We start from the raw sequence: 15,999 nt of genomic DNA, 5'->3' as shown, positions 1-15,999 counted from the left end.
AAAAAACTGAAAATATATATTATATATTATTTGACACATTTAAAAATATATTTTATATAATAAAATTTAAAACATTAAAAATAAATTTTACTACACTACATTTTAGTAATATAATTATATTCTATATATTATTAGCGTAAGGAAGTTAATATAATACGGTTGTACAATATAATTTAAAAAGATATAAATAAGAAAAAATAATAATAACAAGCATGTAAAAACAAAATTTTCATTATATCCTATATATTATTATATAATTAGGGTAAGGCAGTTCAAATGGCACCGTTGTGTGATTTGATCGTCAAGCTAACAATATCATTTCATAAGTAATAAAATCGTATAAAACTCCCCACTATAGGCAACTCTAATTGTTTCTAATAGATGAGTAATTAATTTAAGTTAAAATATTATAATATATCAAAATATTAATATAATTAAAAATGCATAACACATAAACAAATATAAATTCCAAATAGAATGAAGGTTCAAGCTGACAAACATAGAACTGAGAGGGAATTTAAGATGGGTGATTGGGTTTAGTTAAAGACTCAACCCTATATAGACAGGTCACACTGCAATCAAGGGGTAATCAAAAGCTATCTTCTGCTTACTGTGGACCTTTCCAGATTTGTGCCATGATTGGGAATGTTGCTTATAAACTAAAATTGTCATCAGAGGTGAAAATACATGATGTAGTTCATGTTTCACAATTAAAAGCATTTTATGGGCCTTCTCCATTGGCATCCACAGTTCCTAATTTGGTGCCGTAAGATAATCAGTCCAAGCCTGTAGAGATTGAAGCTATATTGGATCATAGGATGGTCAAAGTGCAGAACAAGGCTCAAGTTCAGTACTTGGTCAAGTAGAAGAACACCTCAGAAGCTGACAATTCTTGGGAAAATGCTGAGTTGATTGCTGAGAGATTTTCAGCTGTTGTGCAGGGCTACTTTCAGACTTGAGGTCAAGTCTTTTTGGAAGGGGAATGATATGTTATAGTAGCATTACTATAACTTGTTTTTACATTTTATTTCCAGTTTTAAGCCAGTAAAACAAGTGCACAATTTGTATCAATATTTTGGCGGGAAATTCTGTTACAACTGAATTTCAGTATAAACAGCTGGAACTTGAGTTGTGTGATTCATTCTGATAATTCAACAACAAAACATTGCTTATTCTTCTTCTCATCTCTCTCTAGCAACTGTTCTATCTTCTCATCTCTTATTCTTCTTCATTAACTCATTGAGTTCGTTAGCAATTACAATTCGATTGTTGATTAGCTTGGTTAATCCATTAATAGCCTTGATAATTGATTAATTGAAGTCACTGTGTTCAAATCTTAGTGTATCAATCTGTTGAACGCTAACATCGAGTCATGGCTTGTGAAGCACCACATACAGTATAAAGACCATGCTGAAAAATAGAGGCGCTTTAAGATATTTCGGGATAATTCCATGTTTGTTGATCAACATAATAGGTTTGTGAACAACACGTATAGGCTCGGATTGAACAAGTTTGTTGATCTTACTAATGGCGAGTTCCGGACCACGCTTTTGGGTGGTAAGATGGTCAGGAGAGACTTGTTGAGCAATAGTGATGGATTTAAATATGATAAGATTGATGATCATAAGTTGCCGCAATCTATTGACTGGAGGGACAAATGTGCTGTTGGTCCTGTTAAAGATCAGTGCCAATGCGATTAGTCATTATAATTTTATCTATTTATTTATGTATTAATGTTTTTTGGTGCATATATTATGCTAGTGATGAGAAACGGAGGTTTGAATGATTTCAATTAGTGTATGACTTCTGCAAATACATCGCATGTATTCCTTTTTCTTCAGTTCTTGATTGTTATGTACTTGATATTGAAAGGAATATGTCCTAAGTCCAATCATGTATTAGAATTTAGGAATAACTTTTATGTAATCTGTTTTGATTTCATTGATATTAATAAAAGACTTGTTTTGTTTTTATTACGGGCTCTATCTATTTAAGTGTTTAAATAAGATATACCATAGTTTAGAGTAAAGCTTTTTATGGATTATGATGAGATCATAATAGTGAGACCTAAAAAGATGATAACTCTAAACTTAAATAGTTCCTGGTCATAGGATTACTAACTGGTAATTAATAATCCGCAAAGATCGGTACATACTATGCTTGCTTCATTATGAAGGATGTCTGTTCTCATAGACATTTGTGTGGTGACACTATAGCTAGTATGTAGGTGCTTATTATAGAATAAGTTCACTGAACATGACTCGCACAGCTGCACAACTGATGGAGTTCACTCACGTGTCAGCAGTTGTTCACATAGTGATAGTTGTACAAGTATCCTTAGACTTGAGGTCATCATAGTCATCTTGTGTACACTGAACTATGCTTTGGTTTAGTTCTTAGTCTCCAGGGACAATTATTAGGGCTCTTCTGGGTATAGGAATTTATACACGAAGATAGTGTATGATCAATAAAGGATCTACCCCTTCCAGTGAAGGAAGCGAATGTTCAAGGCTGATCCACTTATGCTAGTTCAGGAATCTCTGGCCAGAGTGAATGAAATTAGAAAGGAGTTTCTAATTTGCATAGAACTACGCATAGTAAATGGTAAGCAAGTGATTGAATTAGATAGGCTTGACACGAGATCCATGCCTTGTATTTAATCGGAATATTGTAGGGTAGAAGGAGTTTATTGTACGGTAACTATTCACTGAATATATTCTTGGTATTCTAAGCAGTGAATTCATATTATCCGGATAGTCGCGATATGCTGAGAAGTATCCCTCACGATGTAGAATAAATGTGATTAATTAATTAATCATATTTAATAAATAAGAGAATTTATATAAATAATGATAAAATAGTTTTATTATTATTTATTTCTACTACCGGCTTAATATTGAACCTACAGGGTCACACCATAAAAAGAGAATGATTTAATGGTGGAGGAATTAATTAATAATGGCTAATAATTATTTATTTATGAAATAAATAATTAATTGGCAAATTTAATAATTGATTAAATGAGATTTAATTGATTATAAATTAATTAAGAAAAGTTCTTAATATTATTAATTAAAGGATTTAATTTTTGAAAATTAAATCAAGAGAGAGAATTATTTCTAAAGTGTTTAGAAAAAGCATTAATGATTAAAAGGTGTTTTAATTATTAATGAGAATAATAAATGGGATAATAATAATAATATTTATGGGAAAATTTCAGCTGAAAATTTTGCCTATAAATACACTATTATAGACCCTAATTTTATTCCAACCTCGAAACCCGAAAACCCAAAAAGTTTGGAAAACCCAATTCTCTCCACCTCCTTCCTCCTCCTTAACATCGTTTTCTTGGTGGATACCGGTGGAGTGCTTCACACTTGAGGAGCAACTGCTAAGGATCTCTGATCGTTGTCTCCGAATTATTTTAAAGGTTAGATTCGATCCCTCGAATTTTTATTCACGATTTATATGCTTTTATTTGGATTTTATATGTGAAAAAGTATTTTGCCATGCCCCCGCTACGTTTAAAATCCAACAATGGTATCAGAGCATAGGTTGTATGCATATAGATCTGTGGTAAAAATTTCAGAATTTTATGTGCTTGTATGAATTAATTATGATTTTTACAAGTTATATCATGGATTAATTTTGTCTGATGAGAAATCGTTTCTCAGAATAATTTTGAATGTTGATCTGGGTTCTACAAGTGTTGTAGATCGTCTGGGTTTTTTTTTCATAATTTTAGGATATATAGATTTTTTATTATGAATTTTTTGAAGTTCTTACAATTAAATTCATAATTAAATAAATCATATATATATATAAATTGATTGTTTGTAAGTATACATCTGTATATGTGCTGCTGTGCTGTTGTCTATTAAAAGTCTGCTGCACGGAAGACAGAGAAGACAGGTGAGTACAGCGCACGTTTTCCGAGTAAAGCAGGCGGCGACTGCTGCGAGAATAAAAAAAATAGGGTGTCACGCATTCCATGAATGCGTTACACACTTGTGGCGCATTCACGGAATGCGTTACACCCTTTAATGGCTTAAAAGGGGTATAACGCATCACCAGAATGCGTTACAGGGCTTGTAACGCGTTCCTGTAATGCGTTACAGCCCGTCTGTTGATTTTAAAATTGATTTTCTAGGCGTTTCGTAACTCCGTTTTGGGCGTGCAGTATACCGTTGGATTCGTTTTTCCGAGACGGATCTAATGGAGTGATCAATTTTAGTTTATATAAAAGTTTTGAACTGTTTATATTTCCATGAAGTGTTTTAAAGTTGTTTTTGACTGTTTTAATTGCTTTTAAATGTTTCATGTGATACATAGAGATGTATAATGCTTAGATTAATGTGCTAGATGATATAACATGCCTACGTTGATGTTTATTCATGTTTATATATATGATATATGCTTAGTTTATCATGCGATGATAGATTTAGGTGGACTTAAATGAACATAAGGCGTTTGTTAGACAACCTAGTATAGTGAAATTATTTCATAACCTTAATAACAATATTATGAATACAATCATGAGATTATTGTGTTTATGAAACACGTAATTGAATATGAATTTTCGATATGAGAGAAAGGATGATTCTGTCAACAACAGATTTCTATCTGTAAGAAAGGGTTATTAAGTGACGCCTCTTGACAATGCTCCACCTGATCTGGGAATCATCTGATTATTGATTATTGATTTGAAATATTTAATTTAAAAGGAAGAATTTCTTTATAATATGATTATGATTGTAACGTAATATAATCCCTCTAAAATTAAATAATATCAAGTAGTAATTGGCCAATGATACAACGGGCTTGTGTCGGTCATAGCCTTCCAACATGATAGAAAGTAGTTCTTATTTTTGAATCATTGTCGGTTCGTGCTACAGCCGAGGGCTTTGATTTCGAAATAAGAAATACTTGTCTATTACATAGAGATGTGTACATTGAATAAGAATCTAAAGGTCGGTACGTGCTACAGCCGTGGGCCTTTGGGGACTGATTCAACTATACGAAATGTTGGGTTAGACTTGACTTAGAATATTGAGTTTGTCGTGCTACAGCCGAGACTCAATTATTCAAGAGGCTAAAGTTTAATTAGGGAATAGCATGAGATGTAATTGACAAGAGTTGTCTGCCTATTGAACATTACATGGCAGTTCGTGCTACAACCGGGGTCGTGTAATGGAATGTAGGATCCCTATTCTCACTAGCATTATGAATGCTTAATTTTTCACGTAGGGGGTTGAATAAATTAAGAAAACTAGTGGGAGCCACTTATGAATAAAGACCCAATTCATATAGTGTTTTGAAATAAAATCGAATATTTGCTAAGTGTTGTTATGTGTTTATCATTTACAGATTTACTTTGTACGTTATGTCTTCTGCACTATCACTCAGGAGCATACTAGATGCTCACAAATTGACTGGTCCTAATTATGCTGATTGGCTTCGAAACTTGAGAATTGTTCTCAGGATTGAGAAGCTGGAATACGTGATTGACTCACCTAAGCCTACTGAACCTGCTAGTGATGCACATAATGATGAACATGTTGTGTATCGTAAGTGGATAGATGATGCAAATGTTGCTCAATGCATCATGCTAGCTTCCATGAACATTGAGCTACAGAAGCAACATGAGCATATGGATGCTCACACTATCCTCATGCATCTACAAGAGTTGTATGATGTGGCGGGGAGGACAGCTCGATATGAGATATCGAAGGAGTTGTTCGGTTGTAGGATGTCTGAGGGATCATCTGTGAATGACCATGTACTTAAGATGATCAATTTGATTGAACGTCTTGGACAACTTGGTTTTGCCATGGATGGGGAGCTGAGCCAAGACTTGGTCTTGCAATCGCTTTCGAGTTTGTTCTCGCAGTTTGTTGTGAACTTTCACATGAATAAGTTGGATGTTAGCCTGCCTGAACTCCACAACATATTGAAGACTGCGGAATCGAATTTCCCCCTAAGAAGAGTTCTGTTCTTCTAATTGGTGAAGGTTCCAATCCTAAGAAAAGGAAGAGGAACTCTTCCAAGAAGAAGAAAGTAGGTGAGAAAACGCCGGTTCCACGAAAAGCTGAAGACCCCAAGAGCAAAGTTGTTTGCTTTCACTGTAACAAGGTGGGGCACTGGAAGAGGAACTGCAAGGTTTACCTTGCAGAATTGAAGAAGAAGAAGGGTAGTGAGACTACCGCTTCTGATTCAGGTATGTTCATGATAGAAATGAATATGTCATTAAATCAAATTTCTACTTGGGTATTAGATACCGCCTGTGGTTCTCAAATCTGTAATTGTTGCAGGGACCAATGAGAAGTAGGACTCTTGAGGAAGAGGAGGTGATTCTACTGATGGAAATGGAGCAAGAGTTGCTGCTGAAGATGTAGAATCATTTCATTTACATAGGCCTACGGGCAAGACTATTGTTTGAAATAATTGTTATTTTGTTCCCTCGATTGTGAGGAATATTATTCCCATGTTAGACTTGGCTGGATTTTCATTTATTATTGAGAATAATGAATGTTCTATTCTTAGAGATAATATTCTTTATGGACGTGGTGCTTTAAATAATGGTCTGTATGTATGTGACATAATTTATTTCAGATTGAACAAACTAATAAAAGAAAAGGGATGATGAAAATCTCACTTTATAGTGGCATTGCAGTCTCCATTTAGTAGACATGGAGAGAGGGCTGCAAATTTGCTAGGAATGGTACACACAGATGTATGTAGACCAATGTCTATGCAAGCCATGGGTGGATTTTCATACTTCATTACTTTCATAGATGATAGATCTGGATTCAGATATGTGTTTGATGAAACACAAGTCTGAGGCCTTTGAAAAGTTCAAAGAATATAAGTATGAAGTGGAGAAACAACCAAACATAGTATTATAACTCTTCGATTAGATCGAGGTGGTGAATACTTGAACGGAGAGTTTCTGGATTATCTCAAAGTAAATGGTATAGTCTCCCAGTGGACTCCTCCAGATTAGTATCTGAAAGGAGAAATCGAACTTTGTTAGACATAGTTCGGTCCATGATGAGCTATGCAAATCTTCCAGTATTCCTATGGGGTTATGCATTGGAAACCTCAGCATATTTACTGAATAAGGTGCTTTCCAAATCTGTTCCTCAAACTCCGTATGAGATATGGAAAGAAAGGAAACCGAGTCTTAAACACGTTAAGATTTGGGGATGTCCAGCTTATGTCAAGTAAGTTGACCCAGATAAGCTGGAATATCGATCCATAAAATGTAGTTTTGTGGGATATCATAAAGAGACTTTAGGGTATTAATTTTACACCGATCATCGGGTGTTTGTATCCAGACATGCTACCTTCTTGGAAAAGGAGTTTCTCCTTGAAGGAAACAGTGGGAGCAAAATTGAACTTGATGAAGTTCAAGAAGCACAAACTACTACGGATCAAGTGGAAACACCTGTTATGACTGAACAACCTTTTGTGGAACAGCCCATTCATAGGTCAGGGAGAGTGTCTCGCCAACCTGAGAGGTATTATGGCCTTGTCATTGAGAATGACAATGAGTTGTCGATCATTGAAGATGACGACCCTGTGACCTATAATGAGGCTATGAGTAGTGTTAACTCAGAGAAATGGCATAGTGCCATGAAATCCGGAATGGAATCTATGTATACGGTATACGAAAGAATGATTAGAGCAGAAGGCCAGGTGGAGACCTTTAAGGCCAGGCTTTTGGAAAAAGGATTCAAACAAAGGCAATGGATTGACTTTGATGAAACCTTTTACCTGTAGCCCTGTTAAAATCAGTTCGAATTTTGCTTGCGATTGCTGCTTACTACGACTATGAGATCTGGCAATTAGCCAGATGGTTTTCTTTCCAAGAGAAATGAAAACCTAGTGTGTAAGCTACTGCGAACCATATGTGGTTTAGAGCAAGCTTCTCGAAAGATGGAACATTCGTTTTGATGAGACAATCAAAGAGTTTGATTTTATCAAAAACGCAGATGAACCATGCGTCTACAAAAGGGTTAGTGGGAGCGCGGTAACATTTCTTGTATTGTATTGAATTAGAGTTGACACACATAACAACATAGCAGACCCACTCACAAAGCTACTTTATGAAAGTCACTTTGATCGTCATGAAGACAAGATGTGTATTAGATACTAGAGTGATTGGCTTTAGTACAAGTGGGAGATTGAAAGGAATATGTCCTAAGTCCAATCATGTATTAGGATTTAGGAATAACTTTTATGTAATCTGTTTTGATTTCATTGATATTAATAAAAGACTTGTTTTTTTTTATTACGGGCTCTATCTATTTAAGTGTTTAAATAAGATATACCATAGTTTAGAGTAAAGCTTTTTATGGATTATGATGAGATCATAATAGTGAGACCTAAAAAGATGATAACTCTAAACTTAAATAGTTCCTGGTCATAGGATTACTAACTGGTAATTAATAATCCACAAAGATCGGTACATACTATGCTTGCTTCATTATAAAGGATGTCTGTTCTTATAGACATTTGTGTGGTGACACTATAGCAAGTATGTAGGTGCTTATTATAGAATAAGTTCACTGAACATGACTCGCACGGCTGAACAACTGATGGAGTTCACTCATGTGTCAGCAGTTGTTCACATAGTGATAGTTGTACAAGTATCCTTAGACTTGAGGTCATCATAGTCATCTTGTGTATACTGAACTATGCTTTGGTTTAGTTCTTAGTCTCCAGGGATAATTATTAGGGCTCTTCTGGGTATAGGAATTTGTACACGAAGATAGTGTATGATCAATAAAGGATCTACCCTTCCAGTGAAGGAAGCGAATGTTCAAGGCTGATCCACTTATGCTAGTTCAGGAATCTCTGGCCAGAGTGAATGAAATTAGAAAGGAGTTTCTAATTTGCTTAGAACTACGCATAGTAAATGGTAAGCAAGTGATTGAATTAAATAGGCTTGATATGAGATCCATGCCTTGTATTTAATCAAAACATTGTAGGGTAGAAAGAGTTTATTGTACGGTAACTATTCACTGAATAGGTTCTCGGTATTCTAAGCAGTGAATTCATATTATCCGGATAGTCGCGATATGCTGAGAAGTATCCCTCACGATGTAGAATAAATGTGATTAATTAATTAATCATATTTAATAAATTAGAGAATTTATATAAATAATGATAAAATAGTTTTATTATTATTTATTTTTACTACCGGCTTAATATTGAACCTACAGGGTCACACCATAAAAAGAGAATGATTTAATGGTGGAGGAATTAATTAATAATGGCTAATAATTATTTATTTATGAAATAAATAATTAATTGGCAAATTTAATAATTGATTAAATGAGATTTAATTGATTATAAATTAATTAAGAAAAGTTCTTAATATTATTAATTAAAGGATTTAATTTTTGAAAATTAAATCAAGAGAGAGAATTATTTCTAAAGTGTTTAGAAAAAGGATTAATGATTAAAAGGTGTTTTAATTATTAATGAGAATAATAAATGGGATAATAATAATAATATTTATGGAAAAATTTCAGCTGAAAATTTTGCCTATAAATACACTATTATAGACCCTAATTTTATTCCAACCTCGAAACCCGAAAACCCAAAAAGTTTGGAAAACCCAATTCTCTCCACCTCCTTCCTCCTCCTTAACATCGTTTTCTTGGTGGATACCGGTGGAGTGCTTCACACTTGAGGAACAACTGCTAAGGATCTCTGATCGTTGTCTCCGAATTATTTTAAAGGTTAGATTCGATCCCTCGAATTTTTATTCACGATTTATATGCTTTTATTTGGATTTTATATGTGAAAAAGTGTTTTTCCATGCCCCCGCTGCGTTTAAAATCCAACAGATGTTTGCTTAAATTACTGTATAAATTTTGATTGGGAAGGAGTCTACAAGAGTTTTTCAGTTTGTTTCTTGCTGACCTAGAATAGGATTGGTACTAGCAATCTGCGATGTTGGAAAATATATCTTCAACAATTTTATTCATCAACTTCTATCATTTTGTATTAGGCTTCTAGATCAAAAGAGAATCACATTAATATTGCAAGTTTAGTACTTTCTAATCTACGAGTTCAGAAAAAAATTCTTCAGAAATTTTATTCATCAAGTTGGTTCTTTCAGGTAAACACATAAAGTTAGTTGTGTTTTACTTTTAGTAATTTTAGCTTCTTATTGTTAATCGATTTATAGTCTAATGAATTTTACATCTGTCATAGCTGAGGCACAATATGAATGTATGGTAATATCTTATTACATTACTTTAAATTGACATAGGAGCTGTAAATTTGTAATTGCTTAAATTTGTTTTGTCAATCGCTCTTCTTTCTCCATTATGTAGGAAGTTCATGGGCATTTACAACAGTAGGTGCAGTTGAAGGGATAAATTATATAGCAACAAATGAGCTCATTCAGCTCTCGGAGCAGCAGTTGATCGATTGTGATAAAGATTTCAATTAGGGGTGCAGCAAAGGGGGTCATCCGATGGACTTTGCCTTGGACTTCATTGTTAACAATGATGGAATTCATACGGATGATAATTATCCGTATGAGGGTGTTGATGACCAATGTTATCCGGATTGGCTGGTAAAAACTAAATTTTCAAATGATGCAGTCTTTTTGTAACTTGCTGTTAAAAATTAGGGTAAATTGCAAACCGCATCCCCCTGGTTGTTTCCATTTTCACTTCACCGTAAGTACTTTTGAAAATTGCAGTACACACCCCACAGATATTTTGGCGCTGCAAATCACAACCCGATGACAAAGTGCCGTTAAATTTTAGCGTTATCTTTCTAACGGCAAGGGCATATTAGACTTTTTACAGTTAAATCTTGCTACTGCATCCTTTCATGTTATTTCCTAAATCATAATTCACAACCAAAATTTGCACAAATCTAACCCTAAATTCCAAAATCTGAAGATTAAGTCTTGAGAGGCCGATTAAGTGCATAAATTAAGAGCAATGATAGGCCGATTGAGAGGTGTATTCGATGCTGATGATATTTTAACTCTTGAGAAAGCGAATGGTGAAGGAGGATCAAATGAAGGCGCGGTCATGATTGATTACGGTCTACCTGATGGCTTAGAGATCCCCACATATGACTGTAATTCTCTTTCTTTTCTTGTATGTAATTACCTTGCATGTGTAAATAGTTAGGAATCGATATATGTGTTCTTCGTTGCATGCAATATGATATTGGTTTATTTTTAAATGTGGTCCCATAATTTATGTCTTTTTTATTGAGATAGTGACTCTGATATGTTAGGTAAAGTTTGAGTATTTTGTTCAATTTTTTCATTTTTTGTTGCAGCGTATTCACCTTACTTTTGGATGAAATTACGATTTAATGGTAAATTCAATGTGGATTTTACTGAATATATTGGTGGGAAGATAGCATATTATGACATGTGTTCTGTGAAAAATTTAACTCTAACTGAAATGGAGGCTATGTATGGAGAAGTAGGATGTAGTACTTTGACGAGGGATATGTGGTATTTGAGTAATGAGGCAGAGATGTGTGCTGAAAATTTATATCCTCTAGAAACTGGGACTGATTTAGAATTGATAATTGACCTGGTCGAGGCTAATTATAAGTTGGTTACAATTTTTGCAACCCTAAATTATCCTGAAGATGATGAACCTTGGGATTTTCCATTTACTCAAATGGCCATAGATGATAGAATTGCTAGGATAGAAGACATAAGAGTAGAAGTTGAAGATACTCCTATGGAAGATGATGTTGATGTGGGTAAAGCAGAGGCTGAAGATGAAGAAAGAATGAGTTTTCATGGGGACAGTTCTAATATGAACTCTAGTGAGAGTGATTGTCCAAAACCTAAAAAGAAAAGGAGAGTGCCACCACCCAATCCACCTTATAGAGCTAGGAGGACAAGGAGATATTCAATGTTGAGGGGTTTGTTCAAGAACACAGAAGAGACACCTGTCATTCTAGATGATGTTGATGATGAGGGAAATAAGGGTAAAGCAAAAGGAAATGGTGAAGAGGTAAAACAGTCCAAACTTATGAAAGGAGGTGAAAACAATTCAAAGGGTGATAAAAAAGGGCAAAGGTAAAAGATCATGTCCAATCGAAGGGTAAGGGTGAAACTGATAAGGGGAAACATGATGATAAGGGTGTGGCTGATCAGAGGAAATATGATGATAAGGGTGAGGTTGAGGTGCAAGCAACAACTGATGAGGAGCATTTGGAGTCAGTTATCAATGAAAAACCTGATGAGAGGAAGGGTGAAGATAAGGGTGCTATAACTGAAGTTGAAGATAGTCCATCTTCAGAGAGTGAATATGATAGCAATGAGGAGAGGCTGGCTATTTCTTCTTGTGATGAGCAAGAGATAAAATACCCTGAATTTAATCAACTGACTGACATGGAAGATCCTCAGTTTGAATTAGGTATGTTATTTAGTAGTGGACAGGTTTTTAGGGAGGCTGTTAGAAAGCATGCAATTGCTCACCAGAGAGGAATTACACTTAAAAAAACCTAGCTGACAAGATCAAATGGATATGTGTAGAAGGCTGTCAGTGGAAATGTTATGGTATTAGATAGCAAAGATCATGTAACATCCAAATTAAGACCCTGTACAATAATCACACCTGTAATCCTACATGGATTCAGAAACAGGTGAATTCCAGTTGGATAGCTAGTGCATATGAGAATGAGGTAAGGATGAATCCAGATTGGCCTACATCATCTTTTCATGCAAAGGTGGTTAATGATCTTCAATGTAACATTTCTGAGACCATGACATATAGAGCATTGAGAAAGGCCAAGGAAACTATAATTGGGAAGCATGAAGATGAGTTTAAGTATCTATATCAGTATGCAAATGAGGTGAAAAAGGTGATGCCAACATCCACTATAAAGTTGATGACAGAGGCAGCTGAAGATGGTGTTGAGGGCAGGAGGTTCAAAAGATTTTATATGTGTTTGGCACCTCTAAAGGAAGGCTTTCTTGAAGGTTGTAGGCCATTAATTGGTTTAGATGGATGTCATCTAAAAGGTCCCTTTGGAGGCATGCTGCTAAGTGCTGTTGCTACAGATCCAAATAAAGGTATGTATCCCATAGCTTGGGCACAAGTTGAAGCAGAAAATACATCCAGCTGGTACTGGTTTCTAGGATTGTTGAAGAATGACTTGGGGATTGAAAACACTGGCAATTACACTTTCATATCTGACAGACAGAAGGTATGTATCCCATATGCCTAGTTAATGTATATGTTTCTGTCATATTTGTTTGTGTATATTTTTCTGTCATATTTCATGTCCTAATTAATGTCCTAATTTGCCTTATATTTACCACTAGGGCCTTGTCAATGCACTAGAATATTATTTTCTACAGTCTGAACATCAATTCTGCGTAATGCACTTATACAATAACATGAAACATTTGAGCAAGGGCCTTGGAATGTCTAAGACTATGTGGCCAGCTACAAGGTCCACCACTGACTACTTTTTCAACATGAATATGGAAGCAATTAAAAAGGTAAAACTCTTCATTTTGTAATTCATTTTGTAAAAAGCAAATAATGATATACTGAGTACATTAATTTTGTATTCCTATGCTTGGTTTGTGACAGATGAGTAAGCAATGTTATGATTGGTTGGAAGCAAAACCTAGGTCCCCGTGGTCTAGGTCAGGTTTTAGGGATATATGCAAATTTGATGTATTTATAAATAACAACTGTGAGAGTTTCAACAATGCCATCAACAAATTTAGAGACAATGACATTGTAACAATGTTCAAGAATATATATAAGACTTGCATGCAGAGGATATAAAAGAGGAAAACAAAGATGGAGAAGAAGTTTACCAGATTCTGCCCTAAAACCATGAAGAAAATTGCTCAGTAAGACATTTTCCAATATTCCAGCTGTTAAATACAGTTTAGGCAATATCTTTAATATTTTCCACTTTTAAACTTGTTGTTAAATGCACAGGTCTATCAAACTTGCTGGGAAAGTAACTCCTGTTTGGAATGGTGGAAACAAGTACCATGTGACCATGTCAGCTAGAGGGCATGAGGTGGTAGTTGACTTAAACAGGAGAACATGTGCTTGTAGGAAATGGCAGCTGACTGGATTGCCATGCTTCCATGCTGTGGCATGTATTTTTTTAAAGAGATTAGATCCTTTGGATTTCATTCATGAATGCTTTAGTAAGGAGACATATATGCAAGTATATAGACATATCTTAGAGCCAATTAGTGGAGAAGCTTATTGGGAACATACTGAACAGGAGGAACCTTTGCCTCCTCTAAAAAGGATAGCTCCAGGTAGGCCCAAGAAAGTCAGAGATAAGAAAAATAATGTTGTTCCAACTAGAGAAGGCAATCCATATACTTTGAAGAGACAGGGAACAAGTTTGAGGTGCTCAAATTGTAGCCAGTGGGGGCACAATGTCAAGAAATGTCCATCAAAGGTATATGTTTATCTTTGACTTATTTTTTGTTTGTCAATTTTCAGCTCTTTACTTATTTTTTGTTGGTCAATTTTCTCAGAAAGCTGAGGCAGAAGAGGGAGAAGATGAGTTAAATTGGAATGCTAAAGCAGCTAGGTGTTCATATTGCAAGTAGGCAGGACATAACTTAAGATCTTGCAGTGCTCGGGTATATGACTTTGACTTTGCAATTTACCCTTATAATTCCAATTTTTCTTTCACTTGTAATTGTGTTTCATGTAAGTGCAGAAGGTGGATATTCAAACTAAGAACAAAGATAAAGAGGCTGAGGAGCAGGCAGCTTTCAAGGAGAAGTTTGCAAAACTTCAGCAATCACAGAAATAGAAGGCTGTTGCAAGATCTGCAAGAAAGGGGACTGAAAAGCAAGCCAAGAGTGGGAAGCATGGAGGCATTGTCAAACCCTTCAAACCCCCAGCACAAACAGGACCTTCAGGAATTGAATATTTTGAGGGGGATGGTGATAATATTACAACACTTAAACAATTGAACGCTGCCCTCATGAAGAAGCAAAAAATGTTGGGAAAAAGGAAAAAGACCGAGTAATTTGCGTGCCTATTTTGTGTTTTAGTATGTAGTGGACTTGGTTTTTGTTGAACTTTTTGCGTGGACTGTAACTTATGACCATGAAACTCACTCCTATGGTACATTGGATACTTTTGTAATAATCATGAATATGATGTTTGTTCCAATTATTGTAATCTTGCCTTTACTTCTTTTTTTTGGTTGGTTACCATTTTTATCACCTTCATCTACTTCTGCACATTCATACACTTCTCTGTACTCTTATTACACCTACCAAAATAATATAAACTGCAAGTCCCATAACATACAATTAAAAAACTAAAAAACAATTACAAAGCTTTTTATGATTCACATTAACAATACAATAGAAATACTAAATCTCTTCTACCTCGCCATCGACACTATTACAAATGATGTAAATGATAATTGCAACCCATGTCACAATCAGCAAGAAAAGTGCCAACTTGTTTGCTGATTTTTTTTCCTTCAGTCACTTTGCAACATAAACAAGAACTTTCGGGTGCTTCACCAGCTTCATTGAAGGCACGCTCAGTCATCCTCATGCCATCAACTTCTTTTTCAAGATAGTTAATCCTCCGCAAAAGGCCTGGAATGATAATTCTTGCACGCTCACACAACGGACCATCCAACCACCTAAAATAATGACATCGATCGCAAGAAAAAAAACGACGACCGGCATTTGCAGTTGTCCAAGCTGTTTTCGCTGTTACCCATACTCCACAAACACACCTCTCAGCCATGTATTTTATAAACTTAGTTTTAGCCCTCAAATAAACCATATTACCATGTTTATATATGTTTATATAGCTGCAAGAAGGAAGAAGATGACCATTGCCAAGAAAACATACTTTTAAGACAAATTTACCCTCAACATAATTGAGGATAACGGTCTTAATTGACGGAGTACTAACGGAAGGTTGTGATTTGCAGCGCCAAAACATCTGTGGGGTATGTACTGTAATTTTCAAAAGT

General features: G+C 35.1%; 1 pseudogene; it reads left to right on the top strand.

Moving 5' to 3' along the window:
• The first annotated feature begins 477 nt into the window (after nucleotides 1-477).
• The window catches only part of LOC141679634 (cysteine proteinase mucunain-like), a 43,910-nt pseudogene continuing 28,388 nt past the window's right edge, over nucleotides 478-15,999 (top strand).

Source organism: Apium graveolens, chromosome 8, assembly GCF_009905375.1.
Source record: "Apium graveolens cultivar Ventura chromosome 8, ASM990537v1, whole genome shotgun sequence".
NCBI classification, from domain to species: domain Eukaryota; kingdom Viridiplantae; phylum Streptophyta; class Magnoliopsida; order Apiales; family Apiaceae; genus Apium; species Apium graveolens.
Note: the sequence above shows the minus strand (reverse complement) of the source record. Positions and strands in the feature narration are given on the sequence as shown.